Raw genomic sequence first — 18,473 nt, forward strand, 5'->3', positions numbered from 1 at the left:
TTTCAAAGAGCCGGTGCAAACATGATGGGCTGGATGGCATCCTTGTAATAGAAACATAGAAACACAGAAAATAGGAGCAAGAGTAGGCCATTCGGCCCTTTGAGCCTGCTCCGCCATTCATTATGATCATGGCTGATCATCCAACTCAGTAACCTGTTCCCACTTTTGCCCCATACCCTTTGATCCCTTTAGACCCAAGAGCTATATCTAACTCCTTCCTGAAAACATACAATGTTTTGGCCTCAACTGCTTTCTGTGGTAGTGAATTCCACAGGCTCACCACTCTCTGGGTGAAGAAATTTCTCCTCATCTCAGTCCTGAAATGTTTACCCCATATCCTTAGACTATGACCCCTGGTTCTGGACTCCCCCACCATTGGGAACATCCTTCCTGCATCTACCCTGTCAAGTCCTGTTAGAATTTTATAGGTTTCTATGAGATTCCCCCCTCACTCTTCTGAACTCAAGCGCATATAATCCTAACTGACTCAATTTCTCCTCATACGTCAGTCCCACCATCCCAGGAATCAGTCTGGTAAACCTTCGCTGCACTCCCTCTATAGCAAGAATATCCTTCCTCAGATAAGGAGACCAAAACTGCACACAATATTCCAGGTGTGGCCTCACCAATGCCGTGTATAATTGCAGCAAGACATCCGTGCTCCTGTACTCAAATCCTCTCGCTATGAAGGCCAACATACCATTTGCCTTTTTTACCACCTGTTGCACCTGCATGCTTACCTTCAGCGACTGGTGTACGAGAACACCCAGGTTTCGCTGCATATTCCCCTCTCTCAGTTTATAGCCACTTAGATAATAATCTGCCTTCCTGTTTTTGCTACCAAAGTGTATAACCTCACATTTATCCACATTATACTGCATCTGCCAAGTATTAGCCCACTCACTCAACTTGTCCAAATCACCCTGAAGCCTCTCTGCAACCTCCTCACAACTTACCCTCCCACCTAGTTTTGTGTCATCTGCAAATTTGGAGATATTTCATTTAATGATTCTGTGATTCTGTATACTGAACTATTTACATATTCAGCAGTATGATAACTAGTATATAAGCAGTTAAACCAATATCACAACATCTCCCATTCCTTAAATGGAAATTTACATAATTATAAGCTATATATATAATGAAATAGGATAATTGTGATAATATTTACACATGCATGGACTCTCACATTCATTATTCAAGTGTCTCTGAAATGTACATTTGGTCTGCTGACTCAACCTGATCTGGTAACAGTGGGCTGGATTTAGTTCTCCCCAGGCATTGGGGTCCATGGCAGAGGGTCCTGAAGATGTCTCCAGGAGAAGATCACTATGTACCCCGACACCAGGAGGGCCCGGCCCGGTATTGCCAGCGGCAGCGAGGCCTCATGGTGGCACCCCCACTGCTTGGGGACAGGACCCCCATTTGCATATTTAAATAAATTAAAATGAATCCATTTTACTTACGTCACCACCTGAGTTCCCGCTCCAATCCTCGGCCCAGTGGCTGACACTTCTGTGCCTTCAGATCAGAGTGACCACCGCATGGTCCTTGTGGAGACAAAGTCCTGCCTTCACATTGAGGATAACCCCCATCATGTTGTTTGGCACTATCACCGTGCTAAATGGGATAGATTTCGATCAGATCTAGCAATGCAAAACTGGGCAGCCATGAGGTGCTGTGGGCCATCAGCAGCAACAGAATTGTACTCAACCACAATCTGTAACCACATGGCCCTGGCATATCCCCCACTCTACCATTACCATCAAGCCAGGAGACCAACCCTGGATCAATGAAGAGTGCAGGAAGGCATGCCAGGAGCAGCACCAGGCATACCTCAAAATGTGGTGTCAACCTGGTGAAGCTACAACCCAGGACTACTTGTATGCCAAACTGCATAAGCAGCATGCAATAGATAGAGCTAAGCGATCCCATAACCAACGGATCAGATCTAAGCTCTGCAGTCCTGCCACATCCAGCTGTGAATGGTGGTGGACAATTAAACAACTAACTGGAGGAGGTGGCTCCACAAATATCCCCATCCTCAATGATGGGGGAGCCCAGCACATCAGTGCGAAAGATAAGGCAGAAGCATTTGCAACAATCTTCAGCCAGAAGTGCCGAGTTGATGATCCATCTCGGCCCCCTCCTGAAGTTCCCAGCATTACAGATACCAGACTTCAGCCAATTCGATTCACTCCGCCTCATCTCAAGAAATGGATGAAGGCATTGGATACTACAAAGGCTGTGGGCCCTGACAATATTCCGGCAATAGTACTGAAGACCTGTGCTCCAGAACTTGCCGCACCCCTAGCCAAGCTGTTCTAGTATAGCTACAACACTGGCATCTACCCGGCAATGTGGAAAATTGCCCAGGTATGTCCTGTACACAAAAAGCAGGACAAGTCCAACCCAGGCAATTACCACCCCATTAGTTTACTCTCAATCATCAGCAAAGTGATGGAAGGTGTCATCAACAGTACCATCAAGCAGCACTTGCTTAGCAATCACCTGTTCAGTGATACCCAGTTTGGGTTCCAACAGGGCCACTCAGCACCTGACCTTAGTACAGCCTTGGTTCAAACATGGACAAAAGAGCTGAACTCAAGAGGTGAGGGGAGAGTGACTGCCCTTGACTTCAAGGCAGCATTAGACCGAGTATGGCATCAAAGAGCCCTAGCAAAACTGGAGTCAATGGGAATCAGGAGGAAAACTCTCTGCTGGTTAGAGTCATACCTAGCGCAAAGGAAGAGGCTGTGGTTGTTGGAGGTCAATCATCTGAGCTCCAGGACATCACTGCAGGAATTCCTCAGGGTAGTGTCCTAGGCCCAAGAGCCAGGCAATTACCATCTCCAACAAGAGAGAATTTCACCATCTCCCCTTGACATTCAATGGCATTACCATTGCTGAATCCCCCACTATCAACATATTAGGGGCTACCATTGTCCAGAAACTGAACTGGAGTAGCCATATAAATACCATGGCTACAAGAGCAGGTCAGAGGCTAGGAATCCTGCGGCGAGTAACTCACCTCCTGACTCCCCAAAGCCTGTCCACCATCTACAAGGCACAAGTCAGGAGTGTGATGGAATACTCTCCACTTGCCTGGATGGGTGCAGCTCCAACAACACTCAAGAAGCTCAACACCATCCAGGACAAAGCAGCCCGCTTGATTGGCACCCCATCCACAAACATTCACTCCCTCCATGACCACCGTGGCAGTAGTGTATACCATCTATAAGATGCACTGCAGCAACGCACCAAGGCTCCTTATACAGCACCTTCCAAACCTGTGAACTCTACCATCTGGAAGAACAAGGGCATCTGATGCATGGGAACACTACCACCTTCAAGTTCCCCTCCAAGCTACACACCATCCTGACTTGGAATATATTGCCATTTCTTCCTTGTCACTGAGTCAAAATCCTGGAACTCCCTCCCTAACAGCACTGTGGCTGTACCTACCTCACATGGACTGCAGCGGTTCAAGAAGGCAGCTCACCACCACATTCTCAAGGGCAATTAGGCATGGGCAATAAATATTGGCATAGCCAGTGACGCCCACTTCCCATGAATGAATTAAAAACAAAGATCCCCGTCCGGGGAAACGAGGCGCCACACTGGTGGGGAGCGGGGAGGAGGTATGTTTCTCAGGGCTGGGGCTGGGGAACAGGGTCAAAGTGACCTCATTGGTGTAGGGGATGGTGGAAAGGATTATAGTTCAAAGTTTATGCAGTCTGGGAGGGGGGGGGGGAAGGTCAGGTGGACAAGGTAAATGTTTTTGGGGGGACAGGGCAAATAATTAATTAAATTGTTATTGGGGTGTGGGAGAGGGGCAGAAAAAATGTTTATTTTTATTTACTTGTGCTTTATATATTTACATTTACCAGCACGGCTCAAAGCCCTTTAAAAACGGCAGCACCGCCTGCGCACAAGCAGATGACGCCATTGCCGGGCACGGACAGCCCGACCTCTCCATGTGCTCGGGGGTGGGGGACGGGGGGAATGTGTGGGGAGGTGCGGGCCACCCCAGCTATTTAAATAAGCCGTGGTGGGAACAGAAGATTCAGCCCAGTGAAACTTTACTGAGATCTGGAATTGTCAATTCTTTTCGATTGACTCGTAGGTTTAGATTGACAATTATCTTGTACTTGAGTGTTGTATGTGTCATCTTTCTGAACTCCATTCTCAGAACTTGAATGTGAGCATTTTCTTGATGCGTAAGAGGTGTTAGTTGTGATGCTGTTGGATAACTTTCTCAGCTGACATCTATTGTTAATCTGTTAATTGTGCATCAGTTGTTTGATTATATGCAGGTGGAGGGTGTTAATTGGGGTCTTACTTGAGCACTTATAAACAGACACTTACTGAGACTGATGAAGTGTTTGAGTGAGGAGTTATTTGTTTGTAATCCTTTATTCTGTACATTAAATGTGAAACTGAGTAAAGATAGGCTTCAGCATTATCCTTCCATAACAAGCTTTCTGGAGTTTAACATGGTAGCATAGGATGGTTGCCGAAAGCTGAAGGTTGGAAACTAGGATTTATTTTTACATAGAAAACTAAAATCTCACAGGCTGTGGTGCAAAATATGGCAGAAAGCAAGTGCAAATTGTCAGGGTATGATTACCCTCTGATGTTCTGAGTCTGAACCATATGACCAGTGGAAGAATGAAGTAGATATGTGGACACAGGTTACATCTTTACCAAAGAGGAAACAAGGTATGGCCTTGGTGTTGTCACTTTGTTCCAAAAATAAAATCAGAAGTGGAGTGTTTTGTGAACTGAATGCTCATCAGTTGGATGCTCATCATCTTCTGTTAGAATTCTTGGATGAAATTTACAAAAAAGATAACTTATGGAATGTGCATGAGGCATGGTCAGACTTCTGGAATATATCATGAACTTTAACAGACTGTATAGAAAATTGAGGAAATTCAATTTGGAGATCCCTGGTTCAGTTCTAACATTTAAATTGCACATATGGACAGGCTCCTGGCTCTAACTGGGGTTTGGTTCTTGGACAAAGACTCCCTGTTGGATCAAATGTCTGCTGCCTTGAAGAAATTCCTGGGGAAACTGTCATTTTTCAGCAGCCCTGGTAGAACAAACAGGGCATTCTGCGGTGACAAAGAATGGAGGACTCAATGTTTATTAGATTTCAAAATGTTCAAGATACGGGAAGCAAGCATAAGTACAATGGAAGAATTAAAGACCGGATGAAAGCACCTTTAGCAGGTCTGACTATTACAATGGAAGACAGAATTGGAACAGCAATCGTAGGTGAAAGAATCCCAGGAATACCCAAGGAACAGATAATAGATGCTTCAGATGTGACTCAAAGTATCATTATGCAATGAACTAACCTATGCAGAGGGGCAGAGTCCTCAAAATAACACAACGCAGAACATTCTGAGGCATAAGAGGAAGATAATGTTGAATCTGAATGAATTGTATTAGGCACAAGGAGTTTTTGTCCTGTGATGAATATGTTGGTTGTGGATTTGTTCAACTGTGCTGTATTGGATAGTGTTTACATGTCGACAGTATGTGGAACTGATTTGGTTACAATGTTTTCTGGATTCACTCAGTAGTGAGGATCAATGCAAGGTTAAGGAGTATATAAGTACTACCAGCTTTAGGTTTGGTGATGACAACACATTGAAGTCATTGAAGAGCGTAGTTCTTCTTTTCTTTTTCTTTTGGGCCTCCTTATCTCGAGAGACAATGGATACGCGCCTGGAGGTGGTCAGTGGTTTGTGAAGCAGCGCCTGGAGTGGCTATAAAGGCCAATTCTGGAGTGACAGGCTCTTCCACAGGTGCTGCAGAGAAATTTGTTTGTTGGGGCTGTTGCAGAGTTGGCTCTCCCCTTGCGCCTCTGTCTTTTTTCCTGCCAACTACTAAGTCTCTTCGACTCGCCACAATTTAGCCCTGTCTTTATGGCTGCCCGCCAGCTCTGGCGAATGCTGGCAACTGACTCCCACGACTTGTGATCAATGTCACACGATTTCATGTCGCGTTTGCAGACGTCTTTATAACGGAGACATGGACGGCCGGTGGGTCTGATACCAGTGGCGAGCTCGCTGTACAATGTGTCTTTGGGGATCCTGCCATCTTCCATGCGGCTCACATGGCCAAGCCATCTCAAGCGCCGCTGACTCAGTAGTGTGTATAAGCTGGGGGTGTTGGCCGCTTCAAGGACTTCTGTGTTGGAGATATAGTCCTGCCACCTGATGCCAAGTATTCTCCGAAGGCAGCGAAGATGGAATGAATTGAGACGTCGCTCTTGGCTGGCATACGTTGTCCAGGCCTCGCTGCCGTAGAGCAAGGTACTGAGGACACAGGCCTGATACACTCGGACTTTTGTGTTCCGTGTCAGTGCGCCATTTTCCCACACTCTCTTGGCCAGTCTGGACATAGCAGTGGAAGCCTTACCCATGCGCTTGTTGATTTCTGCATCTAGAGACAGGTTACTGGTGATAGTTGAGCCTAGGTAGGTGAACTCTTGAACCACTTCCAGAGCGTGGTCGCCAATATTGATGGATGGAGCATTTCTGACATCCTGCCCCATGATGTTCGTTTTCTTGAGGCTGATGGTTAGGCCAAATTCATTGCAGGCAGACGCAAACCTGTCGATGAGACTCTGCAGGCATTCTTCAGTGTGAGATGTTAAAGCAGCATCGTCAGCAAAGAGGAGTTCTCTGATGAGGACTTTCCGTACTTTGGACTTCGCTCTTAGACGGGCAAGGTTGAACAACCTGCCCCCTGATCTTGTGTGGAGGAAAATTCCTTCTTCAGAGGATTTGAACGCATGTGAAAGCAGCAGGGAGAAGAAAATCCCAAAAAGTGTGGGTGCGAGAACACAGCCCTGTTTCACACCACTCAGGATAGGAAAGGGCTCTGATGAGGAGCCACCATGTTGAATTGTGCCTTTCATATTGTCATGGAATGAGGTGATGATACTTAGTAGCTTTGGTGGACATCCGATCTTTTCTAGTAGTCTGAAGAGACCACGTCTGCTGACGAGGTCAAAGGCTTTGGTGAGATCAATGAAAGCAATGTAGAGGGGCATCTGTTGTTCACGGCATTTCTCCTGTATCTGACGAAGGGAGAACAGCATGTCAATAGTCGATCTCTCTGCACGAAAGCCACACTGTGCCTCAGGGTAGACGCGCTCGGCCAGCTTCTGGAGCCTGTTCAGAGCGACTCGAGCAAAGACTTTCCCCACTATGCTGAGCAGGGAGATTCCACGGTAGTTGTTGCAGTCACCGCGGTCACCTTTGTTTTTATAGAGGGTGATGATGTTGGCATCGTGCATGTCCTGGGGTACTGCTCCCTCGTCCCAGCACAGGCATAGCAGTTCATGTAGTGCTGAGAGTATAGCAGGCTTGGCACTCTTGATTATTTCAGGGGTAATGCTGTCCTTCCCAGGGGCTTTTCCGCTGGCTAGAGAATCAATGGCATCACCGAGTTCCGATTTGGTTGGCTGTATGTCCAGCTCATCCATGACTGGTAGAGGCTGGGCTGCATTGAGGGCAGTCTCAGTGACAGCATTCTCCCTGGAGTACAGTTCTAGGTAGTGCTCAACCCAGCGGTCCATCTGTTTGCGTTGGTCAGTGATTATGTCCCCCGATTTAGATTTGAGGGGGGTGATCTTCTTGATGGTTGGCCCAAGAGCTCTCTTCATGCCATCATACATTCCTCTGATGTTTCCGGTGTCTGAGGCCAGCTGAATATGACTGCATAGGTGTTGCCAGTAGTCGTTTGCGCAACGCCTAGCTGTTCTTTGTGCAGTACTTCTGGCTGCTTTAAGTGCTGCGGATGTTAAATCGCTGGGGGCTTTCTTGTAGTTCAAAAGTGCAATGCGCTTAGCGGCTATGACAGGTTCCAGCTCTTCATTATGAGATTGAAACCAGTCTGCATTTCTCTTCGCACTTTTGCCATAGGTGGTCAAAGCTGACTCATAGATGGCGTCTCTGATGTGGGCCCACTTGGTCTCAGCATCCCCTGTGGGAGTGTTTTGAAGGGCTGTTACAAGTGAATTTAGAAATTTTTGTAACAGCTGTGGGTGAGAAATTCTGCTCGTGTTGATGCGCGGGTGGCCCTTCTGCTTGGAATGATGCAACTTCTTTGGTCTGAGTCTAACCTTGCTGCACACCAGGGAGTGGTCGGTGTCGCAGTCCGCACTGTGGAAGCTGCGTGTGATTTGAACACTGTTTAAGGCGGCTCGCCTTGTGACAATGAGGTCTAGCTGGTGCCAACGACGTGATCTTGGGTGCCTCCATGAAACCTGGTGACAGGGTTTAGTGTGAAAGAACGAGTTGGTGATGCAGAGGTTATGATAGGTACACAACTCAAGCAGTCTCTGCCCGTTCTCATTCATCCTTCCAACGCCATAGCGCCCAAGGCAGGAGGGCCATGAGTCATGGTCGGCCCCAACCCTGGCATTAAAGTCCCCCAGCAGGAATAGGTGTTCGGTGTTGGGGATGCTGCTAATGATGTTATGGAGTTGTTCATAGAACTGGTCTTTAGCTTCAGGTGCGGAGCAGAGTGTTGGAGCATAGATGCTGAGTAGGTGTACTGGACCAGCGGTGGTGAGCAGTCGGATGGACAGTATGCGTTCCGAGCCATTTGAGGGAGGCTCTATCATGCTGAGCAAGGAGTTTCTGATGGCGAAGCCCACTCCATGCTGTCTTGGTTCTTCAGGATCCCTGCCCTGCCAGAAGAAGGTGTAGTCTTGCTCTGCTAGAGAGCCACTTGCGGGGAGGCGAGTCTCCTGAAGTGCTGCAATGTCCACATTGAATCTACTGAGCTCGTTGTTAATGATGGCGGTCTTCCGAGAATCGTTGATTTGTGTAAGGTCTTCCGACAGGCCAGGACACATAGTTCTGACGTTCCAGCTTGCAAAGCGAAGGGCTGGTACCTTCTTTCCTTTTTTCATGTTGTTTGGTGCGGTGTATCAGTCCACCTTTCGGGCAATGACCCTGAGCTCCAAGCACCCATTGAAGCAGGCAGACTGTGGCGGGACAGAACCTTATTGACCGGGGGCTGCCCGGTTTGAGGCGGGCGGTAGCTGTCCAGTGAGGTGCAATGACCTCTCCCACCGACAAAGGCAACCCGTGGCGCCCAGTTTCTACGCCAATTTATCTGGACTTATAACCCGTAACTGCTGCCTTCCGTGTTGTTTTAGTCGCTGTGAGGCAACTATGGAGTGACCTCTCCATGGCGCATGCCTGGGCAAATTTATGGAGGTTGAGAGTTGCCCAGTCGTCAAAACCCCCCTCTCGGCCTTTCTGGTGGGGTCCAAAGGAGTGCAGGACACGACGTTTGGCACCAGTATGGCTGCAGGAACTGCCGGAAACATGCCAAAGGTGACACATGACCGCCTACGGGGTTCCGCTCCGGATTTTCTGTTAGGGTTTACTCCCTTAGCCTTGGTCTCTCCCGAGACGCCCACAAGGCAGTGGGGTTGTTGGGGCCCCTACACAGGTGTAGGATGGTGCCGGTGGGAGGAGGGGATGCAAGGGGGAGGGGTAGAGGGAGGGGGTGGGGGGGGGTGCAGGGGAAGGGGGTGCGGGGTGAAGATGGTGCGAGGGGGGGGCGGGCTGGGACGGGGTTGTGAGGGGGTGAGCTGAGAGGGTGGAGCAGGGAAGGGGACGGGGGTGGGGGGAGTGGTGGAAGGGGGGTAAAGGGGGGGGGAGGGGGGGTGGAATCTGGTGCAGGTAATAAGCCATTTCCTCAGTGCCCACCATCGACGTCCGGAAAGCTCATCCACGTCCTTCGGGAGGTGAAGCATCATTTGGCAGACTTAGAGGTGATTACATTTGCTAAGGGTTTTTTTTTTGCAGTGGTTTAAATAAAGGCATGCAGCATTGCCGACAGTGCACTGCAGATGCTCTCCGAGCCATCTCCCGCGGGCGCTTTGAAGTTGCGGCCGGGGGGGCCGTTCGTGGATGTTTTGGGTGTTCGGGGCACCTTTTCACAGGACTTCTCTCGGGTCCCGCAGCTCCTTCTTCACCTCAATGGACTTACCGCATGCCGTGGCTGCAGACACTCTGGACTGTGAAGACAGCAGGATCGGAGATTAAAGTATCGTCAGTTTCATCCGGATCAATTTCATTGAGAAAACAAAGAGCAGGTGTGGCTGGGGGAGGGCAGTGGGCCCAGGTAACATACACTAAACTAACTGTTAACTTTTAGATAGGGCTAAAATGAACTGATTTAAAGAGCCAGGGGAATTTAAACAGTTTAAGAGGGCAGATTGGGGGAGAAAACGTTAGGGATGGGAGCAGATGGCCATGGATAGAGTTGAACAGCAAGGGAGCTTACTAGGGAGCTTCCAGCCCAGGAGCCATCTTGAACAACAGAGCGTAGTAATTCCATGTAAAATAGCTGTAAGTCACTTTATCAGTATGGATGTAGTCTCCAGTGAGATACCTTTTACTGGGGAGTAAGCCTTCTGTGAAAAAGGCACAAGTGAAACTTGACATGGAGCATGATGAGGCAATCATTTTTGGAAAGTCTGTGAATTGCAGTTGACCCAGTCAGAGCTTTATTGTATCCCCTTAACAAACATAATGTTTCTAGTCAGAGTGTTAGAGAAGTATTAATGGCATCAGGTGTTAAGAATCAGAGAAATGAAAAGCAAATTGTCTTAAAGTTACACAGACAATTTGCTCACCCTCCTTGTCAGATTAAAAACCCTGCTAAAGGATGCAGGGTGTAATTGATGAAGAGTATATGAGGATAATAGAGATTAGTGAAATCTGTAAGAAGTATCAGGACACCATCACATCCTATTGTCAGCCTTCCATTGGCACGTGACTTTAGCAAGGTAATTGCCATGGATTTAAAGATGTGGGACAAAGACAAGAATATTTTCATTCTACATTTTATAGACCTAGAAATTTAGATTTAGTCTTTCTACAATAATAAATAGCAAGAACAAAAGCGTGATTATAGACAAAATTATGGAGAAATGGATAGAGACTGGACTTGGAGCAGCAACTAAGTTTCTGACTGGTGCGGAATTTGTCAACGATGAGTTCAGAGACATGCGTGAAAACATTAACGTTATGGTTATTAATACTGCAGCTCTAAGTCCTTTCAGCAATAGGCTTTGTGAAAGGAGTCACGCAGTGGTTGATGAAATGCTGTGTAAAATCTTAGCTGACAACCAAACTGCAAGTTGACAACTGCCCTGGCATAGGTGGTTCTCAAAGAATTTTCTTCAGATGATTGGGGGATATAGTCCTTATCAATTGGTCTAGGACAAAATCCCAAATTGCCTTCTATATTGTACAACAGTCCTCCTGCTCTTGAAGGTACTATAATTAGTTAAATTTTTTTTTTCTGCACATTTGAATGCTTTACATGCAGAGTGCTGGGCCTTCATCAAGGCTGAGGTCTGAGAAAATTCGGAGAGCTCTGAGACATTGTGTAAGGACATCTGAGGCAGAATTTAATCCAGGAGATTTGGTGTATTATAAAAGAGGGCCATAGGGAATGTCTGGGCCCTGGTAAAGTAATCGATCATGATAGTAAGACGATAGTTATCAAGCATGGAAATCAAATTAAGATTCATTTCTCATTTTTTCGGGGTTGATTACAAAATCTCAGAATCTGAGCAGTTGATAGAGGGAAACGATGCACCTTATACCTCAAATATTCATGTGTTTTGTGATTGAAGATACTGGGAACAGAATAAGGTAGATCGAGGGTTTGATAGTAATGTGAGGGATCATGATGCTCGAGAAAGCTATTGCATCCAAAGGACAATTGCCCTGAGTAGGTGCTCGGGTAACATATATTCTCGAGGGGTCTAATAGATGGAGGGATGCAACAATTGTGGGACGTGCAGGAAAATTTACAGGCAAGTTTAAATATTGGTTAAATGTTCAAGATGATGACCAAGAAGCAAGATCCATGGACTGGCAGAATGGGGTGCAAGAGTGGAGGGTAAAAAAGCACAGTGCAAGTTCGAATAGTGGGTCTGGAAGTGACTCTTGCGTAAGGAAGCAATCACATACTGAAGAAAGAGCGTCAGATAATGTGCGAAGGAAGTCGTCCAGCAGTAGTCCCAAAAGACATCAGTGCTAACAGAGGCTGTAGTTTTGAACAGATTCCACAATGAAATTAAGGCAAGAGAGCAGTCTCAGAATAGAACTAGAAGCAGAAGTCTTCATGGCTGTCAAGTTTTAGTGGCTACCAATTAACTGGAGGATAAACTAATAAGAGAAGCAAAACATAAGGAATTAGAGCATTTGGAGTTTATTCTGAGGTATCAGATAGGGGACAGCCAGCCTGGTCACATAGATGGATTTGTATTGAAAAAGCCATTCCCATTGGGACTTGTAAGCCTAAAGCAAGGCTAGTTGCGAGGGGTTTTGAAGAGCGACTGGGGGATACCAATGCTAGAGTGGGCTCTCCTACAACCGGAAAAGTAATCTTGAAAATCTTTTTAGTTCTTTTGGCCACATTCATGGGAGTGCAGATGCATTAAAGCACTTGTGTTTTGTGATGAAGATCCTGGGGAACAGAATGAGGTAGATCAAGGGTTGGATAGTAATGTGAGGGATCATGACACTCAGAGCTATCTCATCCAAAGGACAATTGCTCTGAGTAGGTACTCGGGTAACATATATTCCAGAGGTTTCTAATAGATGGAGGGATGCAACAATTGTGGGACATGCAGGAAAAGCTGCATTTCTGCAGGGTGATACTTTTCAGAGAAGTGTTTCTGAAACCACCCATAGAGGCAGCAGGTACAGAAGGAAAACTATGGAAACTGAACAAATGTATCTATGGCCTTAATGATGCTTCCAGGGTCTGGCATTTCTCGGTGATCAGTTTTGTTGAAAATTGGTTGTGTTCAACTAAAGGTAGATCTTGCAATGTTTTATTGGTATCATAAAGGGAAACTTTCAGGCATCTTCATGATGCATGTTGATTTCTTATGGGATGGGAGTCAGTCTTGTGGGGTCTTTAAATATATTGGTTTAGATATTAAGCAGAATAACTGGAATAACTTTAAATCAACAATCCTATTTAGAGAGTGTTACTCCCATCCCGGTTAATTGTGTTGGGTCATCACAGAAAAACAATGATATATCAAAAGCAAAGACCTGAGCAATTGCAAAGCTTGATTGGTCAATTAAAGTGGTTGTTCTTTCAGACTCGGCCTGATGTTAGTTTTGATGTGATGGAGTTAAGCACGATGATGAAACATCCGAAAGTTGAGAATGTTTTAGGGGCAAATAAAACTAAATCTGGAGAAATGTGTACTGAAGTTCCCATACATAGGTGACTCAAAGAAAATGAAGCTAATAATTTTTAGTGATGTTTCACCTGCTAATTTTGCTGATGGGTATTTGAGTGCAGCTGGTTTCTTAATATTTCTGTTGGTTAAAAAATGGGAAATGTTGCCCTTTAGCTTGGGAGGCTAAGAAAATAAAATGGGTTGTTAAAAGTACTTTAGCTTCGGGTCTGGTGGAGGCAGTGGATATGGAGTTGTATTTGTCAAATATTTTGGGTGAAATTCTGAACAAGGGACATAATGAAAATAGGATATCCATTGAATGTTATGTGGATAATCGTTCTTTGTGGGACAATGTCCACTCGACAACAAGTATGAGTGAGAAAAGACTATGTATCGACCTTGCTGAATTGAAACAAATGCTGGAGAGAAAGAAAATCTCCAAACTTGCATCTATCCATTCAAGTCATCAGCTATGCAATTGTTTCACAAAGAAATGCAAGGACAAAGAAATTGTTAGGTGTGCTAGGGGAGGGACATCTCACAGTAATACTTTGTACCCAATATAGAATTTATTTTGAAATGTTTGAGCATGTTAATCCACATTGTATTATAAAAGAAAGAAGGGACAATGTTAATTATGTATCAATTGTTTACTTATATGCAAGTGGAAGGTAATAATTGGGGTCTTGAGCATTTATAAGCAGACACTTACTGAGACTGGTGAAGGGTTTGAGTGAGGAGCTACATGTTTGTAATCCTTTTACAATAAATGTAAAACTGAGTAAAGATAGGCTCCAGCATTATCCTTCCATAACAAGCTTTCTGGAGTTTAACATCTATTCCTCCTCAACATTGCTCCATTCAGGGTGGTTACTTCATACGACTGTGGCTCATTACAGATCTTTGACACTTCCACAGGGAACCATGTCTTCTCTTGCGGGTAGATCACTGACCTTTTGCCCAATCTGTAGAGGAGGTAACTCCATACCTGCATGTTTGTCATGTGATTTTCATTTTCTCTTGTCTTGCCAATGTATCTTGGACTGACGATGATCTGATCAGATGATGACTCTGCAGAGTTGTCCTGACTTCCCTTCTGAACATGATCTATGCTGGGGATGGTAATCCTGTATCTAGGGGTGTTGCTCGTAGATGCAACATTGCCACTTTAATGTCTTGATTAGTTTCTTTACATTTCAGTATGAATGACTTTACCATCTGCACCATCCTTTTGCCAGTGCATTTCACCTTGGATAATGTGGAGATGACGTAACGTGATTTACAGCCCACTTTGCGCTCATGTTTTGAAATGGTTTCCCGGTGTACTGTGTACCGTTATCTGACTCTATCCCTCCAAGGAATCAAAGACTGAAAATTGCACTCATCATGTTTGCTACTGATGCACTTGATGTATCCCTCAGCTGTCGACTGATAGGAAGTTTGGAGAAGTAGTCGGTGATGAGTAGAAAGTTGTCACCTTTTGACAGTAAATAAGTCAGTAGCTATTCTTGACCATGGATAAATGTAACATCATGAGGATGAAGTGGCTCTCTGTGTTGGCTTGTATGATGCTCTTGACATGCATTGAACATCCTCACTGCCCATTCTGTCATTATTAATCCCTGGCCAATAAACTATCTCTCATGCAAGTCGTCTTAACCTTTCAAATCCCATATGACCTTGATGGAATTGTGTAAGGATGTCTTGATGAAGTTTTTGGGTATCAACACCTGTGTGCCTTTGAAAATGACACCACTAAATATCCCTAATTCGTCATGATATGGCCAAATGTTTTTGAGGTCTGTGGGACCCTCTTGCATTGTATACGGCCATCCACCGATCATAAGCTGCCATAATGCCCTTAGGACAGGTTCTCTGGAAGTTACTTTTTGGGACTTGTCACGTTTTATCTGTCCAAATCATATTAGGTCAATATTCTACACATTTTTTCCACATATACTTTGTCCACTTGGACATCTAGTGGTATATCTTCTTGATTCTTGGGGTTGGGTAGCTTACTCAATGGCTGGAAGTTTACGCCGCCCCAGTGCACCAGATGGTGAGGGCAGCGTAAAATTGGGCAGCAGGCTCCGGGGGCCCTACCCGCCCCGCTTCCTCCTCCGGACAAGTTTATGGCGGTCAGGCGTGGGGTTGGAAATGGCCTGCCCGCCCGAAGACAACTTAAGTGTCCACTTAAGGACCCTCACCCGCCTCCACGGGTATTTTGCCTGAGGCAAGCGGGTGTGCTGGGGACATGAAAGGCTGCCCAGCAATAGCTGCCAGCCTTTCCGCGCCCCATGGGCGCAATGTGCCTGATTGAGGGCAGCCCCTGCCTCCCAACCCACCCCCGGGACCCAAGACACCCCCACCCCCCATCCCCCAAACTACCGATCCCCCTGGTGAGGCGTGCCCCTACTTACCTTCCCTCAATGATCCATGGTGTTGGCTGGGCTGCAGTCCCAGCAGTGACCACCGCTCCCGGTGGTGCTACTGGGACTAAGAGCTGCCAGCGCGCTGATTAGCCGGCAGCTCACTGAGGCAGGACCTTCTCCAAGTGGGTGGAAGTCCCGCCTCAGGACAATTATAGCCTAGGGACCCGTAAAATGTGGGATGGATCCCCAGGCTAGGCGGAAGCGGGTTCACCACCAAATTTCACGTCTGAGTCCGGCTGCTGTCCGTCCACCGTATAATTCCGGCCAATGTCAATGAGGTTTCCAGGTTTATATCAAACCTCAATTGTACCCCTGTGCCTTAATAGCCTTTGGAGTCGAGATGGCGTGCTGGTGAATGGTTTTAGCCAAATCATTGACAACGGCTTGTGATCAGTCTCGACAACAAAGCGTTTGCCCAAATAGGTATGTATGGAATCTGGTGATACCGAAAACTAATGTTTCTCATTCTATGTTGAAGTAATTTGCCTGAGTGGATGACAAACTTTTAGATCCAAACGCAATTGGTCTACCTTCCTGTAACAGACATGCTCCGAGAACCTTTTGTAAAGCATCTACTTCGACTGTAGTTTCTTTCCTTGGATCATAGTATTGTAAACATGCTTCAGCAGAAAGTGACTGTTTGTTTTTTAATGAATTGAACGTGTGCTGATTATCTTTGTGCCACAAGAATGGTGTATCTATTTTGAGAAGTTCCTGCAGTGATGATGCTTTCTCAGAAATTCAAGACGTATGGTGCTAAAAAGTTTTTAAAAAAAATCCAAACACCTCTGAATCTTTCTTGTCTTGAGGATTAGGCATTGATCATACATCCCCCAACTTTACTAGGATCCGGTTGCATTTCAGTGTCAAAATAGATTGAACAAAAAAAATTAATAGCACATTTTTTCTATTAAAAAACAAACCTTCTCTTGCTGTCTCTAATAAAATGTGAAGATTCTTGTCATGCTCTTCCTTGGTACTTCCCATGACTGCCATGCCATCTGCATTGCAAACACAGCCAGGAACACTCGGTAATGCAATCCATATGCTGTTGAAACAGGTCTTGTCTCACTAACAGACCGAAAGCAATACCGTCTATATGGTGTTCTTAAAGTTGTTGTTTCCTGTGAATCTTCAGAAAGGTGGATTGAAGACTCCATGTTTCATTTCCAACTTTGAGAAAAACTTTTCTCTCTCAAACCTTGAGTTGAGATCTTCTAAATCTTGTGAGGACATCTTTTGAATGCTCAATTCAATCTTCTGGGATCCAAGCATACTAGAATGATACCATCTTGCTTAATTACAGTGGTTATAGAGCAACACCAATCATTGTTTTGCTGAACATAGTGAATAATCTCTTGTCATTCTGTCATGTCAAGCTCAACCTTCAGCTTGTCCTTTTATGTGGACACTGCACTTCTGTGGTGGATCTATGGAGGGAACTGTCTTCTTTCAGATGAAGAACAGCATCTCCTATAAAACTGCCTATGGTGTCAAATCTATCTGGGTACTTCTGTTGCAGATCTTGAATAGACTCAAGGGGGGGGGGGGGGTCACACTGGCCTTGATTATCTAACATTGACACTTTACTGATCTTCTGAATCATCACAATCCGGCATTCACTGCAAGCTCATATTCCTGGTACCTCCTGGACCATTGGTGTCAACAACATTGAAGACTTGTGGTGACCATGCAGAACTTCCATATCAGCACTTCAACGTCAATGCTACCAGACAGTAGATTGCTGAACCATTGTATGTAGCGAGTCTAACTCTTGTTGGCTGTAACATAGACTGCTACTTCACTAGGTACATGTCTTTGAGTATCCACATTGGTAAAATGTTGGCGCTTGCCCCTATATCTATCTTCACTCATAACTTGTGCTTGCCACCTTTTGTTAGGATGTATAACTTCAAATGTAGGCTTGTAGTTGTGCGATTGCATCCATGAGCTGTGTGACTGTCACCATAGGGAAAGCTTGTTCACTTTCAGTCCCTTCTTTGCTGTCCACATCTTTGCCTACCTCATGAACATGCCTGTGCTTAAACTGGTACTTGGTGAACACTTTTATTTTTTATTCTAGCTAATAGGCGGTGTCTATTTTTTATTGAGCAGTGGCTTCTGACTGCTTCACTGCCAGATTATCTACACAGTCTTGCCCACTGTCCCTTTTTTTTTTTTAAAGAGCACAAGCCTTGCAGGTATCTCTGAATGCAGGACAGTTACATGGCTGATGCATGAGACTGCATTTGTCACACTCCTTGCCCTGTCGACATGCCTAGGCTACCTCACCTATGATGGTTGCTGCTCCAAGCGCTTGTATATAATGCATGCTTGCAGCTATGACTTCATATTTCTGCCATCCTTGAAGAGACTGTTGATGTCATATCCTTTTTTCTTATCAAGCAGATCCTTTTGGAATGCCTCCATTGGAGTTAATGCAATTATTAGCTCCATTATCCTCCCTGAGAGCTCCGCATCTGAGAAATTACAATCTCTTCCTTTTTCCTGACATCTACTGACAAAGGGCCAGTCATGGACGGGCTGGATGTGTACAAGCAACAAAATTGGAACTCAGTGATGCCATTGACTCTCTAGCCAGCGGAAAAGTCCCTGGAAAGGATGGCATTACCCCTGAGATAATCAAGAGTGCTAAGTCTGCTATACCTTCAGCATTCTACGAACTGCTTTGCCTGTGCTGGGTTGAGGGAGCAGTACCACAAGACATGCACGATGCCAATATCACCCTCTATGAACAAGGGTGACAGCGGTGACTTCGACAA

The 18,473-nt window shown here is 45.7% G+C and overlaps 1 protein-coding gene across 1 annotated transcript in view; it reads left to right on the forward strand.

The window, feature by feature from the left end:
• Positions 1-18,473, forward strand: part of gabra4 (gamma-aminobutyric acid type A receptor subunit alpha4) — a 76,610-nt gene that overhangs the window by 25,692 nt on the left and 32,445 nt on the right. The window lies entirely within an intron of this gene.

Source organism: Heterodontus francisci, chromosome 1 (assembly GCF_036365525.1).
Source record: "Heterodontus francisci isolate sHetFra1 chromosome 1, sHetFra1.hap1, whole genome shotgun sequence".
NCBI classification, from domain to species: domain Eukaryota; kingdom Metazoa; phylum Chordata; class Chondrichthyes; order Heterodontiformes; family Heterodontidae; genus Heterodontus; species Heterodontus francisci.